This window comes from Dendrobium catenatum, unplaced genomic scaffold (genome assembly GCF_001605985.2).
Source record: "Dendrobium catenatum unplaced genomic scaffold, ASM160598v2 original_scaffold_50508, whole genome shotgun sequence".
Taxonomy (NCBI): Eukaryota; Viridiplantae; Streptophyta; class Magnoliopsida; order Asparagales; family Orchidaceae; genus Dendrobium; species Dendrobium catenatum.
Window position 1 is genome coordinate 65,098 of NW_021368962.1, and position 23,174 is coordinate 88,271.

General features: G+C 34.8%; 1 long non-coding RNA gene across 2 annotated transcripts in view; it reads left to right on the forward strand.

Moving 5' to 3' along the window:
- Nucleotides 1-2,572, forward strand: part of LOC114578490 — a 37,039-nt gene extending 34,467 nt beyond the window's left edge. Inside the window, exons 3-4 of one of the 2 annotated variants that reach the window (XR_003699509.1) lie at nucleotides 2,013-2,031; nucleotides 2,155-2,572. This is a non-coding gene — a long non-coding RNA (uncharacterized LOC114578490). Of the gene's footprint in view, nucleotides 1-2,012 lie in introns of both variants that reach the window. The other variant, XR_003699508.1, reaches the window with a different exon arrangement.
- Nucleotides 2,573-23,174: the final 20,602 nt, after the last annotated feature.

The window sequence follows — 23,174 nt, forward strand, 5'->3', positions numbered from 1 at the left end:
AGATGAACTTGAAAGATGGATAGCATGTTCAGGAAGATGATGCAAATATTTAAGAAGAGTAATAATAGGAATGAAAAAATAACAAATAAATCACACTAAAATAGGCCAAAGTAGGCCACCAAATGCTAATCAAAAGTGAATAAATTCTTCTAGAGTTTTTTATCATTTAAAAGCTTAAAATAATTTCATTACATAACAGCACTATCTATAGAATTACAATGACTACGTTAATTCAAAAAATAAGAAGAAAATTTTGAGAGAAAAAGGGAATAAGTGATAACCTATTTCATTGATTCATCTTATCTCCATTAAATGACTAACCGATACATATTTCTTAAAAAAATTCAAACCTTCTAGCTATTAAATTTGAAATTTAAATATAAAAACTCTAATTGAATTCTTCCTTCATGAGTGAACTCTTGTAATGAGCTTTGATTAGGCTCTTATAATTGCATCTTTAGCATTATATTTTTTATCCACTTGATGTGCTACATCGGTGAGGACATAAAAGTGGATTTTTTTTCTTTTGAATTTACTTGTTTATGTTTAGATTTTTGAAAATAATTGAACGATTGATGTTGTAACTATTTGAATATTGAATTTCTTTTCAAATACATTTTTCTAGGATATATAATTGTTATTGATATATCATCAAAAAAAATTATCTTGATCGGGCACGAATCTCGAGGCAAAATCAAGCTGGAAACTTCAAAAATTAAATTCAGGATCACCTGAACTCTGATTTCAGCGAGCTTATAGTCAAACTGAGCGTCTCGGAAATACAAACTCAACGACACCAAAATCGACTCAATCCGAGCCCAAATGAGTCCAAATGAAGAACCAAAGAGCTATTGGAAAGATCAAACCACAATTTGAGTTACCAAACGGTTTCCAAATATGACATTCTTATAGTCAAATCGAGCGGCTCGACGAGACAAATCCAACGAGCCCAAGATCGCCGAATTCCGACATCATTAAGACCTTCAAATGTCTGACGAGCGGTACACAATCAAGGGATTCAATATCGGTCGTCCATCCGACCACTCTTTATTTACCCCTGATCTCTCACCTATTTACAAGCTATGCCACTCCAAAATATCTATAAATAAACCCCTCATTTTTCATGAGAGGGGAACCAAGCAAGAAGGAGAAGAGAAGAGAAGAAGGTTAGGAGGGAAGAAACTCCTCAACCACCGACGCCGAAATTCTGCCTGATGCCTGAGTGTCGCCGGAATTCTTCCCGACGCCTGAGTGACACCGGAATTCTGCCCAAGTGGCGCTGGAATTCTATCCGACGCCCAAGTAACGTCGGAATTCTGCCTTACGCCCAAGAGATGCCGGAATTCTGCCCAAGTGACATCGGAATTCTACCTGATGCCCAAGTGACGCCGGAACTCTGCCCGATTTCCAAGTAACGTCGGAATTCCAAGTGACTTACAACTTGTTTGTAATCGGATTTCAATCCGGAAGTGTAGCATTGTAATCTGATCATCCTAAATTTTAAGAACGAGTCAGCGTCTTGTATCTCAAACAAACACTAGTGGAATTGTTTTAACGGGGCGTGACACCATGGTTTTTTTCCCTTTCCAGGTTTTTCCACGTAAATATCCTGGGGTTATTATTCCTCCCATGTTTGTGTGCTAGATATCTGTACAACGCTGAAATGGAAGTTTTCTAACTCTATCGCCATGCATATTCTAGTCCGCAACAGTTATATTGTTCATATTATTAGTTATAAATACAATGTTTGGATGTAATGTATGTACATATTTTGGGAGTTAAATGTATTTCCTATATTATCCGGACGAAAATTATTTTCTATGCCCATATTTCCTGCAAACAGTCTGCATAAAATTTACCGGAAAAAGCTTTTGACAGAAAACTAGAAAAGTATGCATGATTAAAAAGGGATGATTTGCGATGTTTATTTATCCATCGGGAATGATTATTTCCCATGAAAACGTGTTCTTTATCGATGAAAAATTATAATTGAAATTATTGTTTTTCTGAAGTGAATCATTATCTCCTGAGGTATATCACCTCTCGACTCTTGAAGGAGAAGCAACCCTTTGTTACTCAAATGTGCATAAGGCTATCCTTTTGTATTATCAATTATCATACTTTCTTTTTAATTAATGATGCCTGGATTAACAGTGTTTTCTTCAGTGAGATTTTGGATGCTATGTTTACTTTCTCATTCAATCTTGCAAAGGCCATCTCCAGCAGAATGCTAAATCAACGTTTGTCGTCTGTGAGCTGCTCCATCCGAATGCGAAAACCTGCATCATTATCACAACGACGTGAACAATGTGAGGGCAATATTGGCATTGCATTGTTCACAAATGCCCTTTTTTGATGTTATGAAATGGAGTTCGGTTGGTGATGAATTATTGCATTTTGGATTGTTACTACATTTTGGAGTGAAAAATGAGTTTTTCAGTTGGGGATGCCCTAATAGAATAAAATTGGCGATATTATTATCAAGGGGTGTGGTCGCTTTCTAACCCTTCCACTCTATTGTAAGCTTCTTGCACTGACATTATTAATGGAATCCCCAATGTTTTAGAGGTGACGAATTACTTAGGAATGACAAATAAAAAAGTATTCATATTATTGCTTATAATATCTCGATGGATTAAATTTTGACATTCATGAATATAAGGTTTCATTTGGGATAGTTTTATACCACTATCTTTTTCCCTCTTTCAATAAATTTTTATTCTAAAAAGCAGTTTTACAAAGCATTGTTTTGTTTGGGGCAGCTTTTTTATTGCTTTCTGAAGCAATTTTTTTGTATAATTATTTTTTGTGCTAAAAACTACTTCAGAAAACAGTAAGAAAACCATTCCAAATGAAGCCTAAATCTCTTATCTTATTATTATTTCGCATAGAATAAATATTATTTTCATTAGTGTAGAAACATTTCTCCTTATATTTAATTTTATAGGCTTCATCATTTTAACAAAAAAAATTATTTGCCGTTTATGTTAGAATTAGCCTAAGTTATTCAGTTGAATTTTGATGTGCTTAGCTTGCTCAAATTACCATTAGAATTAAACTATGCCAGTTTCAATTTTTAATCATAGTTTAGATGATAATTTAAAGGAATGGAATTACATTTTTAACTGTGCATTGGATTTGTATAGCTGCAACTGCGTTCGAGCTTTTTATGATAATAAAATACTAATAAATTATGTAGTATAATGAGATTGCACCTATATGAAAAAAGGGTTTTTGCGGTAAGAGGGCTTTTGTAACAGTTTTAATTGTTGCTGTATGCTTAAAATAGAAGTTACCGACTCCGGTTTAGGGCATGAAAAATTATTAGATCCGATGAAAATATCGAACAATACCGAGTGTAACGAGCGCGTTGTATCGAGCACGGTACCAAGCACTTTAGTGATGTGGCATTTTGTTATTGGTTTCCAGATGCATTCGATAACCTGGCGGAATAATTACTCCTAGGGCACGGTCCAGTAAGGGAAATGTGTTGTGATTTTGTTTGGGGTTGCTTTCATAATGTTTTCTAAAACAGATTTTTAGTATAAAAAAATTTTAGTTTAAGAAATTTTTATACTAAAATTTTGTTTTAAAAAATAATAAGAAAGCCGTCCCAAACGAAGCCTTAATGTACAATTAATGTGCATTAATGTAACTAATTAGTTATATGATTTGCTTCTAGTTATACAAAGGGTTTGCTTTGGATAGTTTATTTATTGTTTTATTTTCAAACTACAATCAAAATTTTATTTAATTGGCTACTATTTATTTGTTGCTTTCAAAAACTTTTTGAGCTATATATGAACTAGCTTTTGACAATAGTTTAAAAAAAATTTACTTTTTCCACAACAACTTTTCAATCATTTTTACAAAAAATTTGTAGCCATATAAAGGCGAGTCCCCTATTCTCAATTCTCTTAAGTAGTTTTTATTAATAGTTTGGTCATTTTATAATTTATATTTATAAAATTATAATATATATAAATCATAGGACTCAATGATAATGGTTGACCAAAACTAAACTCATCCCAATGGGACCCACAAAACTATTCTTGATCAACATGGATCCTTTTTTCTTCATCAATTATCCTCTAAGCACCTTTTCAAATGATTACGACCTTATTAATTGCATGCATGCATGGGGTATAAACCTAAGCCTTCTTCCTCTCTGCGACTTGTCAGAATATTACAGTCACAGCTCATCTCCTTCAGACTTTACTTAACGGTGACACAGAAGAAGAAAGGAATAAAGCAAACATTACCAAAAACGAAGTGGCTCTCTAATAAAGACCTTCACCTTCCCATCACAGCACCCAAAAACCACAAAGTGGCCTTTCATCAATAGCTACACGCATTACCATCTTTGTGTGTGTGTGTGCTTCAATAATGAGCTAAGACTTTCAATTCTATGCCCTGACGTACGAGTTACATAACGCAGGTTCATGCACATAAATTTCTTATATGTTTTCTGAAAGTAACAAAGTTTAAGGTTTTTTTTCTTTTTGTGACTTACAGTATATTACATTAACACGTTATAGGAAGATGTGGTGGCAAATTTTAGATTTTTTTTTTAATTTTTATTATTATGTTTTACAGCCAGATTTCAATCTGTCTGACTTTGTATGTCATAGTGGCGTATAATTGTAATTTCATACAGCAATCACATCCATCATATTCAACTATTTAATATCAAAAATTGACTCGATCCATCAATCCATTTTGGACTTGGTCAGAAAAAATTAGGTTCATGTTGACCTGTTCAATAAACAGGTTGATTTCTGTTTAACTTGCAAACCTAATTTTGACCATAAAGTGAACCGTTTATTTATTTCTTAAAAACTTTTTGGTATAATATTCATAATTTTTTTTATATTTTTTTTAATCAAGAAGTGCTATCATGATCCGTTTATTAGACAAGTTGAGTGCAGGTTAACTGAGTTTGAGTCCGAATAATTTCATGCTAGACTTAAAATTGACCCGTTAATTCATTTTGGCACTCTTATTTTATACTCATTTATATTTTTTCAAGAAAAATAGAGCATGATTAGCCTTATAATTTTAATATTATATTTACTTTCTCATTCAACATACTTGTCAAAGGGAGCAATAATGTGTTGACTATTTGGAGTTAAAGATAAGCATTTGGCACCAGAAATATAATGGAGTATCTCATATATTATTTTATGTACATTACATATCGAATGACCTGTAGCATAAATAATAATATTTTGCAGGATTTTTCCCCAACTTTCTATGAGGTCTTATCCTTCTACTTTTGGTGGAAAGGGACGCTAATAGTGAGAAGCTAAACGCAAAATCAAGCGCGACCAAGCACGTGTCAAGCTTTCGAGTGATCAGTTCAAGCCTTCAAGGTACAATGCATTGTATCGAAGATGCTTTCATGTCATGAATGACTTTCACACAGCTGTTGATAGGAATATCGCTCGACGTGGATGTCTAAGTAATTTAATTTTATTTATTTTTTATTTTTTATTTAGAGAGATTTTTTTGTTATTGATTTTGTGTACCAATTCTTAAATTTATTAAAAATAATTTTTGCGCTTGAGATGAGGTCATTTTAATTATACGATGGAGGGGACCTTATCCATTTTCTGATATGAAATCGACAGATATAATAATATTTTTAGGACTAATTTTCATATTATTCTAGAGAGAGAGAAAAAAAAAAGATAAATGTGTAGTTCAATCAAAGTCATGATGAGGAGAGATTATTATGTGTATAGACGGGATGATGAGGAGAGATTATTATGTGTAGAGGCTGAACACAGAGAACCGTTTGATTTTTTCTCTATGAACAGTAAAAGTGCAGTGGTGAATGGTAAAATCACTTTTATTGAACAGTAACTATTGCCCGATCATCGATCGTCACTGGACTTTCGCCGGACTTTAGCTCAGCCACCGACTATCATCAGAATTTTGCTCGACCACTAGCTACGACGGAATTGGGCCCGGCCAAAAATTAACGATGGATTTACGCTCGATCATTGATCGTCCCTAGCTTATGTCTGATCACTAATCATGATCATCACAATTTTGCCCGACCACTAGCCATTATTAAAATTATGCTTGGACATAAACGTCGCCTGACTACGGTCTTTTTGACCATCATCGCCAACCAATTATAGTCTCTCCAACCACCTTCATCAACTATGGTCTTTTTAACCATCGTTGCTTGCTTACTACGGTCATTCTGACCTTCATCTCCAGACATTAGTCTTTCTGACTTCCATCGCCTACCGACTATAGTCTTTCTGACCTTCATCTCCTAGCTGCGGTCTTTCTGAACTCCGTCGCCTAGTGACTACAGTCCTTCAGAACATTGTCGACCCATTACGGTCTTTCCAACCTCTGTTGCTTACTAACTGTGATTTCTTCGACCACTATCACATGATTAAGGTCTTTTCAACCTCTGTCACATGTTGACAATGGTCCTTCTGACCACTATCCATTGACTATGATCTTTTTAACCTTCGTCACTCACCAACTACGATCCTTCTGATCATCATTACCTGACTACTATCTTTTCGACCTCTATCGCTCGACTACGATCCTTCCAACCCACATGGCTCGCTAACTATGGTCCTTCAGACCAAACGAATATGTCAACACTTTTTCTTCTCACTCCCACCATGTAATGCATTCTAAATGATTTATATTTACTACATTGAGCCAAATCCTTCCCCCCAATAAAAAGACTTATTTGTAATCAACTATTGACACTATTGGATTCATTTAAACTGGGCATGGCCTCATAATTTTTCATTTTTTCAAAGATTTTCATGTAAAAAACTCTAGTGTCCCTTATGAATGCTACACTCCTATCTTTTCATCTCTTTGTGAACTATATTTTTATACAAAGCTAGGATGTTAAAATTTATATTTCTTTATCATCGCAAAGATTTTAGGATGCAATAATTTAGTGTGAACTATGGGAAAGTCGTTCCTAACCGGGGTGCATTGTTTGCTCTAATCTTGAAAGCTCATTCATATCAACATCCTAGCATCAGCCATTATTGCATCAATTTTATAGGAATCAGATATGAACTGAGGGGCAACCTTAACTGGGACAGTAGCTATGAAAATTTCTTCAACGCTTTCAACATCTAAGACAATATCTTAGAAAATATTTTTCATAAAGCTTGTAACAAATATAAGGCTAATTCCAATAAATTACAAACTTCATATAGTATATATCTGAACTTCTACTCCATGGGAAATATCTTAATCTCAACCTCAAAAAGATAGTAAATTTTAAAGATAGACCATTCTTCACATTTAATTCATGATACACGAGGCATTCACCCCCTCCCAATCAAGGCATAATCTATAATAACACATATTTTTTTAAGGTGAGTAGATTATAATATCCTATATTTTAACTTTGCTATTTTTTTTAATATCGCATAATCTATCCTAGGAGGATTAGATTCGAGCTCTTCCATACAGATTAATGTCATCATGCAATATTCTGACAATAACCTCAAAAAGGTCAAACAACTTTAGTGGATTCTTTCGACCTCATTCATATAGGTTAACGTTAGTGACCAATGCTCTAACAAATAACCACAGATAGATCATAAATCTTTTATGGATTATACCGAACTAATCTATAAAGGTTAATGTCATCAAGCAATGCTCTAACAAATAGCTTCAGAGAGGTCATACATCTTTGGTGAATTTTCTTGACCTCTTCCAAAAAAGTAAATATCATCTAACAATGCTAAAAAAATAACCTTGGATAGGTCATACATCCTTGTATATTATCTCAACCTATTTCATAAAGGTTAACTTCATTAACGCTCAAACAAATAATTTTAAAAATGTTAAACATCTTTGGTTGATTCTCTCAACCTCTTTCATATAGATTAATGTCATTAAGCAATGCTTTAGTAAATAATTTTAGATAGGTCATACATCTTTGGTGGATTCTCTCGACCTATTATATACAGGTTAAAGTCATTAAATAACACTCTGATAAATAACCTCAAAAAGATCAAGCATCCTTGGTTGATTGTCTTAACCTCTAGCTTATACACAAGTTAATATCATCGAGCAACTCTCTAATAAATAATCTTAGATAGGTCATACATTCTTGATGTATTCTGTTAACCTCTTTCATGAATGTTAACATCATCGAGTAACATTCTAATAAATAATATTAAAATTACCAACCTCTTATCTATTGTACATTAAGACATCTCCTTTAATCTCTTCTTCAAAGAAAGATTATAACCTGATCACCATCATACCTCCACTCAATTAGTACTATTAGTGTGTAATAATACTCCTGACATGAAACACTACTTTGACCCCTTACATTATAGGCCCTTCGCATAATGTCTATCATCAAACTTTTATTTAATCACCCATCACCATTAGACTTTTACCCGATCGTTGATCTTCATCATATTCCACTTGACTGTCAATCACCTTAGGACTTCAACCCGATCACCACCAGACTTTAGCCTGATTATTGCTGAGCTTCCACTTGACTGTTGATCTTCATCAATTTCATCATGTTTAAGTAAGCCGATGAGTTTTCTATCGAAAGTTCAACCAAAAATTTTTTGGAGCATTTTTGGTAGGTTGTATTAGCTTAAGAAAATCGACGGCACTACTAGTAAGTTTTATGTTTGTAATTTTCTATCAGTTTATCTACCGGACAACTCGTTGGTAATTCATCGATGAAATATTTGTTGGTTACACCGTCACTACTACTAGAGTATATAATATCACTGAAAAGTTAATTGTTAATGTTAATTTCTCCAGAAGTGTTTATCCTTTTTAAGAAAATATAATTTTCAATAGAATTGGGATTCTACTATAAAATTTTAATCCTTCAAAGTAGGAGTCTTAATATTCGACCCAACCCAAAACTCTACCCAAACCAAACTCAACAAAAAAAAAAAAAATGATTTAGGTCAACCCATTTACCAAATGGGTTGAGTTTGGGTTCAAGATATTAACCCATCTTTAAAATTGGGTCAGGTTAATGTTAACCTGAAACTCCGAGATCAACCTGAAACTGACCCGAATCCCAACCTAACCCACCCCCTCGTGTGACTTTTCCCCTCGCGTGATCCCAAACCCTCGTACGGGCCACACCCCTGCGTGACCCCACCCCCTGACATACACAACCCCTTGCCTCGGGTGATCACATTCCCCCTCTTCTCCCGGGTCAACATGTCGGGTCGGGTCGACCTACGTTTGGAGCAGGTTGAGTTCGGGTTCAGATTTATAACCCATTTCTAGAATTGGCCCGGGTTTTATTTGGGTAAAATAGTAACGGGTCATTTTTGGCCAAAATCCGACCTGAAAATTCATTTTAACCCGACCTGAAAATATATTTTAACACCCCTACTTCAAAGTTAGCTGATAAATCTAACTTGAATCTTTAATTTCATATCCATAACTGTACTATGAAATCAAACATAAAGTGCTAAGTTTGATTTATTTGTTGTTAATTACTTTAGTTATGTGTTTCATATAAATCATAAAGTATAGCATTTACTTGAAATAAATAATAGTTTCTTTTTATTAATTAATTATGTCATGTGAAGATATGATGTTTAACATTTTTTTTGCTTATCTTAGTCATAGCTATGTAATATTTATTTCTCCATTGTTATATGAAGGCTCTCATTTGAAAATGGATTGAAGTTGGATGTTTTGTTTGAGGGCTAAAAATGTTTTTAATGAAGTAGTTGAAGAATTTTAATTTTCCAATTAGTAATTGAAGTATATGTGGAATGATACTACACCCATGTAGAGATAGTGAAAATAACATTCGTAGGATAAGAGAGAATGTTGATGCTAATTTGCTTTGGAGAGGATTGAAACCTGACTATTACAAATGGACCGCTCACATAGAAATTTTATTTAGAACTGACATTGGATCACATTTTCACATTTTTGAAGATGCTAATATGATGACATGAAATAGCTACTAAATGATGCATTTGTGTTTGAAATTAACACTATAAATGAAATTTTACAAGCTAAAATTAATAAGTCTAATATAGATGCTGCGACGTTTTATAAGTTGATGACTCACAATAAAAATTATGGCTTGGATGTGCAAAATTCTCAAAACTTGATTTTTTTTTGTTAGGATACTCCAACTTAAATGCCATGGTAATTTGGAATAAAAAAAAATACTATGTAATTTTGGATTTATGAAATAAAATTTATATTTATATTTATGAAAAAAAATGCTTATGTAAGTTGTCATATATGTGGTCTTTAGATATTTGATTGGAGAGTCATTATTGGCTATTGAAATAATATACAACATCATAATTAAATGATACTTGATTAAAATGTGTGCTAGATAAAATATATATTGAAGCACCAAATAATTTCATATTACTAAAGGTCTTCCATCATATTAAAGTGTTGGGAAAACAAGCCTCTTAGTGCAATTTAAATGTGACTTATTGTTAACGATCTTTCATCATATAAATGCGTTAGTAACGCTCATCTATTAGGTCACAAAATACGTGTAATACTTAACCATATTTTTTATCAAATCAAAGTGTTAGAAAAACTAGGCTATTAGGGCACTTATGGTTGCCATATCGAAGTTATTCAATCAAGTTTATTTGCCAACAAAACTTTTTTGTTAGGGTACACAAAGGCGCCCTTAAGCCTATGCCAACAACCACCTAAGCAATACCTTTATTAAGTGTCTCAATAGATCATGTTCCCTAACAAGTATCTATTAGTCCACTTTAAGGTGCATAAATAGCTTTGTTTTTTGTAGTGAGCATAAAAAATTTTATTTGTATATAATAGATTTTATTTTTATATAAAATAATATTTTGGGCTCGGATTGGGTTGAACTTGGTGTCGTTGTGCTCGTATTTCCGAGACGCTCAGTTTGACTATAAGCTCGCTGAAATCGGAGTTCGGGTGCTCCCAAAATTAGTTTTTGAAGTTTCCAACTAGCTTTTTAATCGAGATTCGTGCCCAATCAAGATAATTTTTGCATGACGTATCAAATTTCATCTTAAAACAAATCAATAGTGAGCAAGTCATACATCTTTGAATTAAAAAAGACTTTTAATTAAAATTAAAAAATCAAAATAGTTTTAAATTTTTGACATAATTATTCATGCTAAAACTATGAAGGTAAATTTTTATCACCTAAAAGCAATTTTTTTAGTAATTTTGAGTCATTTAAGACAAATTCACACAAACAACTCATATGCAAACTCTTAACCTCTTAATTGATAGTCGAAACTCTCAACTAATAGATCAAGATAAGCTGCATTACTCCAAAGCAATTTTAGTGCTGGATTTTAGAACGATTAGATTGCTTTTCTTTTCAGTCAATTCTGGTTTTCAAAGATTTGATGAACAGTTCTTCTACAGTAAAGACCTAAGATTTCATTTCTGACAGAGATATATGCTGTTGAGTGACCGAACTTTTTTCCTTAAAAAAAAAAATAATAATAATAAAATATTTGGTGTGTAAATAATCATGTGGCTTCTGCTTTCAGAGAGTCTATCCACTATAGTCGTAGTGGAATAATACCGAGAATATACGTCTTTCAGCTTTCCAAACGACGTCAAAATTCCATTTTTCTTTGTATTGTGGATTCACCATTCTTTCCTCATATACGTAGCTTTCTAATTTTTTTTTTATTTCTTTAAAAAATATTCGCACGCTCTTACTTTAAGCTGAGTGCAGGCATGTCTTAATGTTTAATATTGCTTTGTATCGTCATCAGTATAATAAATTACTAATAGTTTATTTGTGTGATGAGAAAATTATATCAACAATATTAAAAATATACGGAATTTAATCCTTATATTACAAGTTGTGTGTCAATAGCTTAGTTTCTAATAATTATATCAACAATCTTCTCACTGATTTACGTATATTGGCCATCAATTTTGTTTAAATAGATCATTATTTACACTAAAAATTATGTGTTATGTACTAATGACTTATTGAAGAGCAGGATGTCAATGTAAAAGTCATTAATTATTGAATTTTAACCGTATATGATTATTTTGGGATAATTTTCTTGTTGTTTTGTTTTTTAGACTGCAATCATAATTATGTTTGGCTATTGTTAATTTTCTCGTTGTTTTGAAGAAATTATGTTATAGGAAACTGCATTTTACCGTAGCTCTCAAACAATTAATTTTTGCAGAATAGTTTTACAATCACCTTTACAAACAAACTTATAATATAAGCATGAAAATTTACTGAATCTATAAATTACCCTAAACACTCATATATAAACTTCAATCTTGATCGCTGATAATGAGGAGGAATATTTAGGGATTTAATTGAGTACAACAAATTATTAAATTAAATATCTATCAATCAAAGAGTACAAGTTGATATCTTAGCAATTTAATCATTAATTCATCAAGAAAGATGAAAATTCAGCTTTTTCTCTCACTCTATTAGGGCTTCACCCTAGTCGACTCCTATTAGAGTGGATTGGCTCACACCCCTCGCATCTTCCAACTTCGCACCTCTAGGATGTGTTGATGCTTCGACATGTCGCCTACAATTGGAGTGAATCTACTCGTTCCCCTCATCATTTTTAGCTTTGCTCCTTCAGGGAAGTTCCTATTCTCTACTTCGTTTTTTTTTTTTTTAGGTTAAACCCACAGATGGGCCTACGTGTTAAATCAAAATTCGGTTACAACGTCCTTAAAAGGACCCACCAGCTCGCTACTGCTCCGTAGAGCTACAATAAAAAATGAAATAAAAATACCTAAGAGCCGGTAGTTTCTTGTCCTAAGCTTACAAAAATAACAATAAGAAAAACACGGGCTGTGAGTAACCAGCACCCAAAAAAGGAAGATCCACTTTAACTCTATCAGCTCATACTTCCTGCAAAAAAAGCACATAGAAATAGGAATATAAATGCGAAAAATAAAAGACGAGAACCTTGTAGTCTTTATCGCTCCCACCACCCCAGATGATTAGAAACCTACAATAAATTCTCCAAAAGATAGAAGCATTAGAAGACAAAAAACTAATAGAGTAAATATGTATGGCTTTCAGCATTTTGTAACCACCCAGACAGAAAACCCGGTCAAAAAAATCCCGCAAACACAGCAATTTAATAAAGTGCTTCCAGTTTAAAAATTTGCCCGACCTTGAGATACCAACATGAATCGTAAAATGCAAACCAACGTTCAAGTACCAAGCCATATTCCATCCATACCAATTCCTACCACAATAATCCTTCATATCAAACCACACTGAACCAACACCAACGAGATACTTCCAGATTTCATGAAACCAGTTACACTTCAGCCTCCAGCACATCACATAACAATGCTGGCAGCAGAAATAAGAACCCAACAAAGTCACCAATCTCCCGCAAACAGCCTGCACCTTCCTACCAAGATAGCAGACAGTAGCATAAAAATAATACATAAACAACCTCCCTCTCTTCCAGATACACACCCACAGGTAAAGAAAAACCCAGAAAAAATCCTTCCCAACCACGAAAAGGCCAAGCAACGCCAGCTCCAGCAAAAAGAAATCACCCCGGCCCAATTCACAGATATCAACCCAAAACATAGAGTTACATATGACGAATGTAAGGTAATCCAATTTTATCAAGATTAATCATACCTTTTAGAGGAACTGGCAGATCAACCACAGGATGTTCCAGTAAAATATCACTATTAGACCCAAAGTTAGCAGCCAATCCGCACAAGCATTCCCCTCACGATAAATATGGGAAATAGTAAAATTGAGCAAAGAAAGAGCCATCTTAATTTTCCTGATATTGTAAAAATTATGGGGAAAACAAACCTCTTTCTCGGTAATAATATAAATAACAAGAGTAGAATCAACCTCAATATTCACATTATATAACCCCATGTTTAAGCATAATTGTAAACCATAATCCAAAGCCAATAATTCAGAAGTTAAAACATCGCAAAAAGACAGAGGACCAGAGAAAACAGCAATGGGGTTACCAAGATGATTCCTTATAATGCCACCCATACCAGCTTTACTAATTTTCACAGACCCATCAGTGTTTAATTTAACAAAGGGTTCAGTGGGTTTAGCCCAAATCACAAAACAATTTCTGTTACGGTTAATAATACTATTTTGAATCCCAAAGTGCATCGCCAAAAGTTTGCTATTATGGAAATTTTTAAAAGACAGAAGATTCACAACAGCAAGCTGTAGAATTTTTTCCCTAATATTCGAGATAATGAGATTTGCATTCATTTTAATACCTAAATGTTTGGATTCATTTCTCCCTTTCCAAAGATACCAAATAATAACAATAGGAAGAACATTATGAATATGACCTTTGCAATCATTAAACCAAATCTTGAGAATACCAGTCAAATCATAATCATCATTGAAAACACCAATACCCGCAAGATTAAAATAATGAGACCAAACGATACTAGCAATAGACCCATTAACAAAAACATGTTGCAAGCTCTCAATGTTGAAACAACATTGACATTTAGAGACAATACAAAAACCTTTTTTCCAAAGAATGTTATCAATAGCTAACATGCTTTTCAAACACCTCCAAGAAAGCAGTGAATAGAATAGAGGAATAGTATTATGCCAAAGAGAATTAAAGATCGTAGAAGTAACGCCTTTCACTCTAACCTCCTCCTAGACATCCTTTAAGTTAAAATCACTAGAAACAGACAAATTAAAAATAATTTTATCCTTGGCAGTCAAATTTAAAGGAATTTGAATAATTTTCTCAATGATAACATTCGGAACCACTTCCTGAAGCTTAACAATGTTCCACTCCCCATTGTAGAAAAAATGATTAACCTTAGTATTAACAATGGTATTAGTATTCAGGTAATGGTCAATAGAACTAGGTCCCAACCAATTATCCTGCCAGAAACCAACCTCCCCAATGCCAATGCCCCATTGTATGAATTTCTCAGCTTCCCACTTAATCTTACATAATCTTTTCCAAACTTTAGAATCAGAGCTTTTGTAGTGACAAACCAAAGGGTTAAGGTTCTTACAATACTTAGCATTCATGAACCTAGCCCATAAACAATTATTTGCTCTAAAGTTATACCAAAGTTTGTGAGAAAAAGCATGAGACATATCAGAAATAGACTTACACCCAAGAGCCCCTTCCTTAAAAACACCACAAACTTTTTTCCAAGAAACCCAATTGATACAAGCCTTCTTCTCAGTAGCACCCCAAAAGAATTTATTAATCATCTTCTCCATCCTTAAACACACACCATCAGGAGGTTGCAAAGTATGAAACAAAAAAATAGGAATAGAGTTCAGAACACTTTTGATCAGGGACAATCTACCACCGAAGGACAAAAAATTAGAAGACCAATTTAAAAACTTTTTTTGGAAATTAGTAAAAATATTATCAAAAAGAAATTTCTTTTTCCTCCCTTTAAAAAGGGGGACCCCAAGATACTTAATAGGGAGATACGACTGGTTAAAACCACAAATTCTTTTAATGCCATTAATTCTATTATGATTCACAGAAGTACCAGTAACAAAATTACTCTTATCCCTATTGATAGACAACCCACTAATCTTCTGAAAGGAAGATAAAAATCTAGCAAGACACTTGACATTTTTAATAGAGGCATTAGAAAAAATTATAAAATCATCAGCAAAACTAAGATGAGTAATAGGAATGCCCCCAATAGTACAGAAATTAAGCATAGGCATCCTATTATAAAGATTCTCAATCCCTCTAGATAGATATTCCATAGCTAAAATAAACAGAGAAGGGGATAGAGGATCCCCTTGTGTTAAACCGTGCTTAGATGGAAAAAAATCATGATTGTTACCATTAATAATAAGAGAAAAGAAATAATTTTCAATACTGTTCTTAATGAGCATCATAAAAAATTCATTAAACCCCATCAAATTAAGAACATTGTAAAGGAAATCCAACTTCAAATTGTCATAAGCTTTGGTGATGTCAAGTTTAAAAAGGATGTTGCCACCATTAACTTTAGCATTAATATCATGAACCATCTCTTGAGCCAATAAAATGTTATCAAATATACTACGACCTTTAACAAAACCAGTTTGGTTAATGGAAATAATGTTTGGCAGGATAGAGGATAATCTAGAAGTAATAACTTTAGCCACTAATTTATTAAAAAAAGTACAAAGGCTAATAGGTCTGAAATCATTCCAATAAGTAGTGTTATCTTTTTTAGGGATAAGCACTAAATTAGTAGAGGAAAAAAATTTTGGATAAGGATTTCCTTTAAAAAAATCATGCACAGCATTAATAATATCAAACCTGATAATGTTCCAAGTCTTAACAAAAAATTTGGTAGAAAATCCGTCAGGCCCCGCAACAGAATCACCATTCATACCTTTAATAGTTTCCCAAATTTCATCTTCCGTAGGAGGTTTACAAAGCATATCATTATCAACCTCATCCACCATTTTAGGAATCACACTAGCATTATCAATAGGATAGTCTAACTTAGAAGAATTGAAAATATCATTGAAGTAATTAATACCAGAATTAACAATTAACTGCTCAGTATCACAAACAATGCCTTGTGGATCAATAATTTTATGAATACGATTTTTCATTCTATTTCTATTAACCATATTGTGAAAAAAAGACGTGTTTTTATCCTCTTCAGTGGTCCAAGCAATAGAGGTTTTTTGTTTCCAAAAAATCTCTTCCTGATTTTGCAGTTGAAAAAGAGCAATCTTAGCATTTTCAAGGTTGAAAGTATTCTCTACAGATGGATTATCCAGCAGTGCACTTTCCAACTCCACCACCTTAGCTTCAGTATCTTTGATATTATCAAAGATATTTTTAAAAACATGTTTATTCCACCACCGAAGAGTCTGTTTAAGTCTGCTAAGCTTGGCCCAAAGTCTAGCCATGCCAATAATATTATTGTCAGGAAACACATTAGCATTCCAATTTGTAGCCACCACATTTAAAAAATCAACATGATTAATCCACATATTTTGGAAACGAAAAGCAAAAGAGTACTTGGTATTATTATCAGAAATTTGCATAAGAAGAGGAGCATGATCCGATAAAGTCCTACTCAAATGCTGCACATTAGTAATTTGAAGCATATTGACCCACTCATTATTAAACAGCACCCTATCAAGTCTTTGCCACATAGAAGATCTATACCAAGTAAAAGCACAACCAGAGAAACCGATATCCAATAAATTGCAGTTAGAAATCATTTGATTAAAATCATCCATGGCATTAATGTTTGGGGGATTACTCCCAACCCGCTCACTAGCGTTCGAGATAATATTAAAATCCCCTCCCACACACCACGGACCACTAGCATTATGAGCAAAATCAGATAAACACTCCCAAAGAGGGATTCTACCAACTCTCGTACATAAAGCATAAACAAAAGAAGCATTAAAGATAAATTTATCATAAGAAATTTGAGTATGAACAACTTGCTCAAAATCAGAAATAACAGTAACATTTAAAGCCTTTTTCCACATTATCCAAATTTTATTAGATCTATTAGCAAAACTAGAGTTAAATCCCAAACGAGAAGTGACAATCATTAACTTATCCGCAGAAACAAAAGGTTCAAGCAGAATCAAAATGTGAATGTTGTGAACACGACACAAATTTTTTACACGAGTTTTAGAATCCTTCCCCCCAATACCACGCACGTTCCAGATTAGGGCTTTAAACATTAGAATTCTTGGGATTAGTTTGAGCCCTAGTAGATCTAGGTGTTTCAGGTATTTGATTCTTCCCATTTTTCTTTTTTTTTCTTCTGCATTTGAGGAGAAACTTCTCCCTCTTCCAAAACATACCCATTTCCACTAGTTTAGGCATCACCCGTTCCCCTAGTAGAACCAAGGTCACTTGATTGGTCTCCTCCTTTTCCCAAAATAATTTTATCATGTAACACAAAATCAGATTTAGTAGGCGGTATATAAACCCCTTCTTCACCATCCTCCCCACCTTCCTTTCCTATATCAAGATTCAACGTAGTATTAGAGTGCACAATGATATTTTCTTTTTGAAACATAGATTCCACAGGAATAAAAATTTCTGGGCTTTTACCCTTCACATTCATTAAATCATCATTCAATAAATCTCTATCCAGGGTCGAAATCAAGGAGTTAAACCCTTCACCCACTTTTTCCACATTGTTAATACAACACTCATTATCGATACCATTATCTAAATCATTAATAGGACCACTACCAGCCATCTCAACATTGGATGGGATGACATCCAACACAACAGGGTCAATAGAATCTTTCTTAATAATTTCAGTAACCTTGATGTTACCCATACCATTGGAGTTGCTGGTAGTTTTCTTAAGCTCCGGATGTAATTTAAAACATTCAACCAACGCGTGCCCGTGAGATTTGCAATGAGTACAAAATTCCGGAACCTTTTCAAAATCAACTTTATGTAAGTAACCATAAGTTTTGGAGCCAACCCACACTTCTTTTGCATATTTCTTAGTAATGTCAACTTCAACAAGGACCCTGGAAACCGAAGGTCGGGTTCTTGAAGCAGTCGCTTGATCCGTTTGTAACGGTCGACCAAATATAGATCCAAGAGCAAAGAGCACTTTAGTGTTAAAAAAATGAAGTCTAAGATTAGGAAAAGAAATCCAAATAGGAACAATAGGTGATTCTTCCTTAACATCAAAAAAGGGTGTCCATTTTAGAATCCGCATTTGACAGTTAAGAATAAAATATGATCTTTGAGCAAAAATTCGGCTATAATCCAAGTCATTAGACAGTTGTATGGCAACATGTTTTGAATCTAACAAACCAACAGAGTAAAAACCCGTGAGCTTAAGGTTACCGAAAAAATTCCGAATGGCGTCTAGGTTCGGTCGACGGAGACCAAACTTTCCCACTAATGTAAAACGAAAAGAAGATGCAAGTTGTAAAACTTCATCATCAGAAATCAAAACAGCTGGAACTCCATTGTAAGTAGAATGCGTAAGAGAGGGAAGGGTATCACCGGAAGAGGATCCCGAGAGGACATCCTTGAAAGATCTTGATTTGGTCGGAGAGGAAGCATCCTTATCCAAGTTGAAGAAACCCTTGTTAGGATCTTGTGCCTTGGAGGCGACGTTTCCCCAAGGGTTAGAGGCCGAAACCCCCGACATTAAAATGAAGCCCTAGGTGGGCCAAAATCACACGAGAGCACCAGCAGATCAGATCGAGCGAGAAAACACGCTAAACGGCGAAGAAAGAGGCCGGAGGTAAGCAGGAAATGGGGAAGATCTAAATCGCCAGAGCGGCGACGGCGCTAGGGTTCTGAGGGTGTATGAGAATGAAAAATTGATATCATAGGATTATATAAATCTTCACATGTACGATAAATAGTAGGATCTCATGGGGGTAAACTTATACACACATCAATAGGTACAATTCATGAAATCATTTATATAGAATGTTAACAATAATATTTTGAAGCTTTTATTATTCTGTAGCAATTTCTATTAGTTGATATACTAATTAAAATACCTAAAATGCTATATATCATAAAAATTTTAGTGAAATTTAATTTATATATGTTAATATGACCAGAATATTAAATACTCAAGTCTTATCAATCTTTGTAAACTTGAGTTCATATAAAATCTAACCAAATAAAATGCCAAAATTCCATACAAAAGAGCCACAAAATTAAAATATGAAATAGGATAATGATAACCTATATTGATCTAAATAATATTAACTCTAACACTTCCAAATCTAACTTCTCTCTCCTATCTTGCTTCTCTATCTCTTCTCCTCTTCCCCCGACCAAATGAAATGAATGAAAATGAAATAGATTTTTAAAAGTGAATTTATATATATAAATATTTTATCTAAAGTAGCAATGCCCAACTTTTGTGCCACAACGCCCCCAAGAGTTAAACTTCATGTTAAAAAATAAAGAGATTAACATTAGAGTGACAATACAACAACATTGTAGCGCCTTTAAGAATGCTTTCCACTTATATATTTTCTTTAAAATAGTGATATATATTAGTGTCATGGTACTGCATGACAGTGCCACAATGCATGCTACTGTAGTACTGCTGCGTTGCCTAAAAAGGACCAATTTTAACTCCAAAAAATTGAAATAATCCTAATAATTCATAGAAAAATTAATAAACATCACATAAACATGCACATTTTGACCATACTTGAATTAAGTAACTACACATAGTTCAATTAATGTTCAAGTAGTCATTACATTAGAGCAATTAGGTTAATTTTTGATCGAATAATTTTTTTTAATGGAGACTGCATGAAGAGTATAATTATGAGTATCTGATTAATGATAATGCACTTTGACTAAAAGATTATAGGGAAAAAGAAGAATTGCATGCATTCCTTTTAGGAAGAGGAGAGGAGGAGGAAGAAGAAGCTATAATGGCATTCTAAAGTGATAGAAATAGGTTAATGAGTCGTTTCTGTAACTCAATGAACTGCATTGGATCCAATATATGGAGATTAGGAGAAGACTGTCTTGGTCGGCAACGGCGATTGTTGTTGAGAGTTGAGACCAACGTTCATGAACCGTTGTGCATGGGTTATCAACTGGAAGCTACCGACATGGCCGGCGGTGAACTTGAAGTTCCGGCGACAAGTTCTTGGCTGTCATTGAAGGGAATGCAGTAGCGAGCTCTTGTAGTGGGCGGCAGCAGTGTCAAACGAGCAGCGCCATCAACGGCGTTCAAACTAGCAACGGCTGGTGGTTCTCAGCAGCGCCTTTCTTCTTGCTTGGCCATTAGGGCATCTCCAACGAAGAACTCCATTTTTTTACGGTAAAAAACCGCAAAACTCCAAAATGCCGTGGTATTGCTCCAATCGAATTTCATTTTATGTGCTTCTGTGAAGGTAACGATCCTTCTCACTTTCGCACGTTTTTTCCGGTTGAGAGAGCAAAATAGCGTGGGTGAACAGTGCGACGCCAATATTGCGTGGGTGAACAGTGCGACGCCAATATTGGCGTCGAACTGTTCACCCTCAAGTAAATGGTGGAAGTTTTGAGGTTCGATTGGAGCGATCGAACGACATCATATGCTCGTTTGACGTTCGGTTGGAGATACTCTTTGTGGAGATCAACTTTAGTTCTCTGGTTATAATAAATAAAGATGGTAGGTGTTGCAATAAAAATATATTATAAAGCTATAATAATATTGTATCTTCTGAATGGATTCGCTGGTTGGATAAAGATAAAACATTAAAGTGTTTAGATTTCAATCAAATAAAGATAAGCAGACGGCGAACTCCACTACGCCGTCGTTCAACAGCAACATACGCCACTCCCTCTATTTTCTTCTGCTCTCTCTGCCTTACACAGCTTTACACTTTATGTAACTGTCTGAGGGCAATATTGTCAAAACCTCAGCCTTCTCTTTATGCTTGGTGTATTTAAACACTTACATCCCATCGCTACAGTAATATACACAGAAATCATTTATCATCCAATAGCTAAGCTTTTCTTCCTTAAGCTCCGCTTGCAGGTTTCGCATGGTATCAGAGCCGCTTGCCTAGCGGCCCTTTCCTTCTCCCCGATGGGTGATTCGACTCCGCCTTCTGTGGCGTCTACTCCACAAGCAACCGTCCATGACACCCAGAACGTCGCAGACGTTCACATTCCCGCCACTCTCAAGTTCTTGCTCTCTAACATTAAGAACGTCATCAATGTCCAGCTTCTCCCGGACAACTATCCCACCTGACGATCTGCCATTCAAAAACTATTCGCAGCTAATAGATTCTCAGGCTATTTGGATGGCACGCAACCTTTGCCCACCCAAACACTTGCTTACCGCCGCCGGACAGCTCACATTGAATTCTCAGTTCTCCTCCTGGTCCCTCATTGGCCAAAACCTCTTGGTTGCTCTGTTCTCTACTATCTCACCCTCCATCCTCCCCTATGTACTCAACCTTGAAACTTCAGCTGTCATTTGGTGAACGCTCGAACAACGATTCTACTCCACGAATCGTTCTCGAGTAATACAGCTGAAAAACGAGTTGCATTCCCTATCAATGCAGAACAAGACCATGACCGAGTACCTGGCCTCCGTCAAAGTACTTGTCGACAACATCAATGCCGCCGGTGGCACCGTCGATAGTGAAGATGTCCTGCATTACATCCTGAATCGCCTCCCGCCTTCATATCAGTCATTTAAAACTTACATTCGCTCCTCTCTTCATCTAATCAGTTTGGACAACCTGTATTCCCTCCTGAGGAGTCAGGAAGTGCATCAACTCACAGATGCTGCCAAGGATCTATCGTTCGCCTCCGCCACACCTCCAGGTGATCCTACACTCGCACTGTTCACCCCATGTAGCTGCGGCCGTGGACGCTTCACTAACTACAGAGGATGCGGTCGTGTCCCCAGTCCCAATCGCACCCCTTGGCCACCACGTTTTGACGGTCAATGTCAAATTTGTGGTAAACTGTAAAACCCGAAAATCCTATTTTAGGCTTTGCACGCATTTTAAAGCGCCGCGACGAGGTTTAAGTAAAATTTTTCAAGGTTATCGGAATGCAACGAAATTAATTTTATAAAATCCTACGCGAAATTCTGATCGTTTTGGTATATAGAAGTTATACCAAATTTTGCCTAATTTTAGAGTTATTAATTTTAGAAGTCTCTAAATGCCAACTTTGCCCCTAGGTTTTTCTTAAGCCGAATTTACTTAAGTAAGGGTAATATGGACTTTTAGCAAACCCCAAATTCTCTTAATAGCATAACCGAACCCCCACCCCCTTCTATTCACGCGAATCGGCCGAAACGAGAGGCGGGCGGACATAGGCGCGGACGGACGGCTTCCGCGAGGGCTTCTCCGGCGACGTTTTTTCCGGCGAAAAACTTAGGTCAAATCGAAGAGGTCAACGAGGGAAACACTCCGGTATGTTTATTTTCAAACGAACCCTTCTAAATCTCTAGATATTTGGAATCGAAAATTCTAGGGTTTTTAGGATTTTGGAATTTCTTCGAAATCTTTTCACGAAATCTTTAAGAAATGTTTAGAGGAATATTTTAACGTTAAAAACATAGAGATTTGAGGAAAATTTTGGAGATTTATAAGTTAGGGGACCTAAATCTTAATTTCGTAAGAATCCTTTACGAAAATGATTTTTAAGGGTTTAAGAAACGTTTTTAAAGCATAAAATTTGTCTTTTTATTAAAAATTAGTTTTCTTGTAA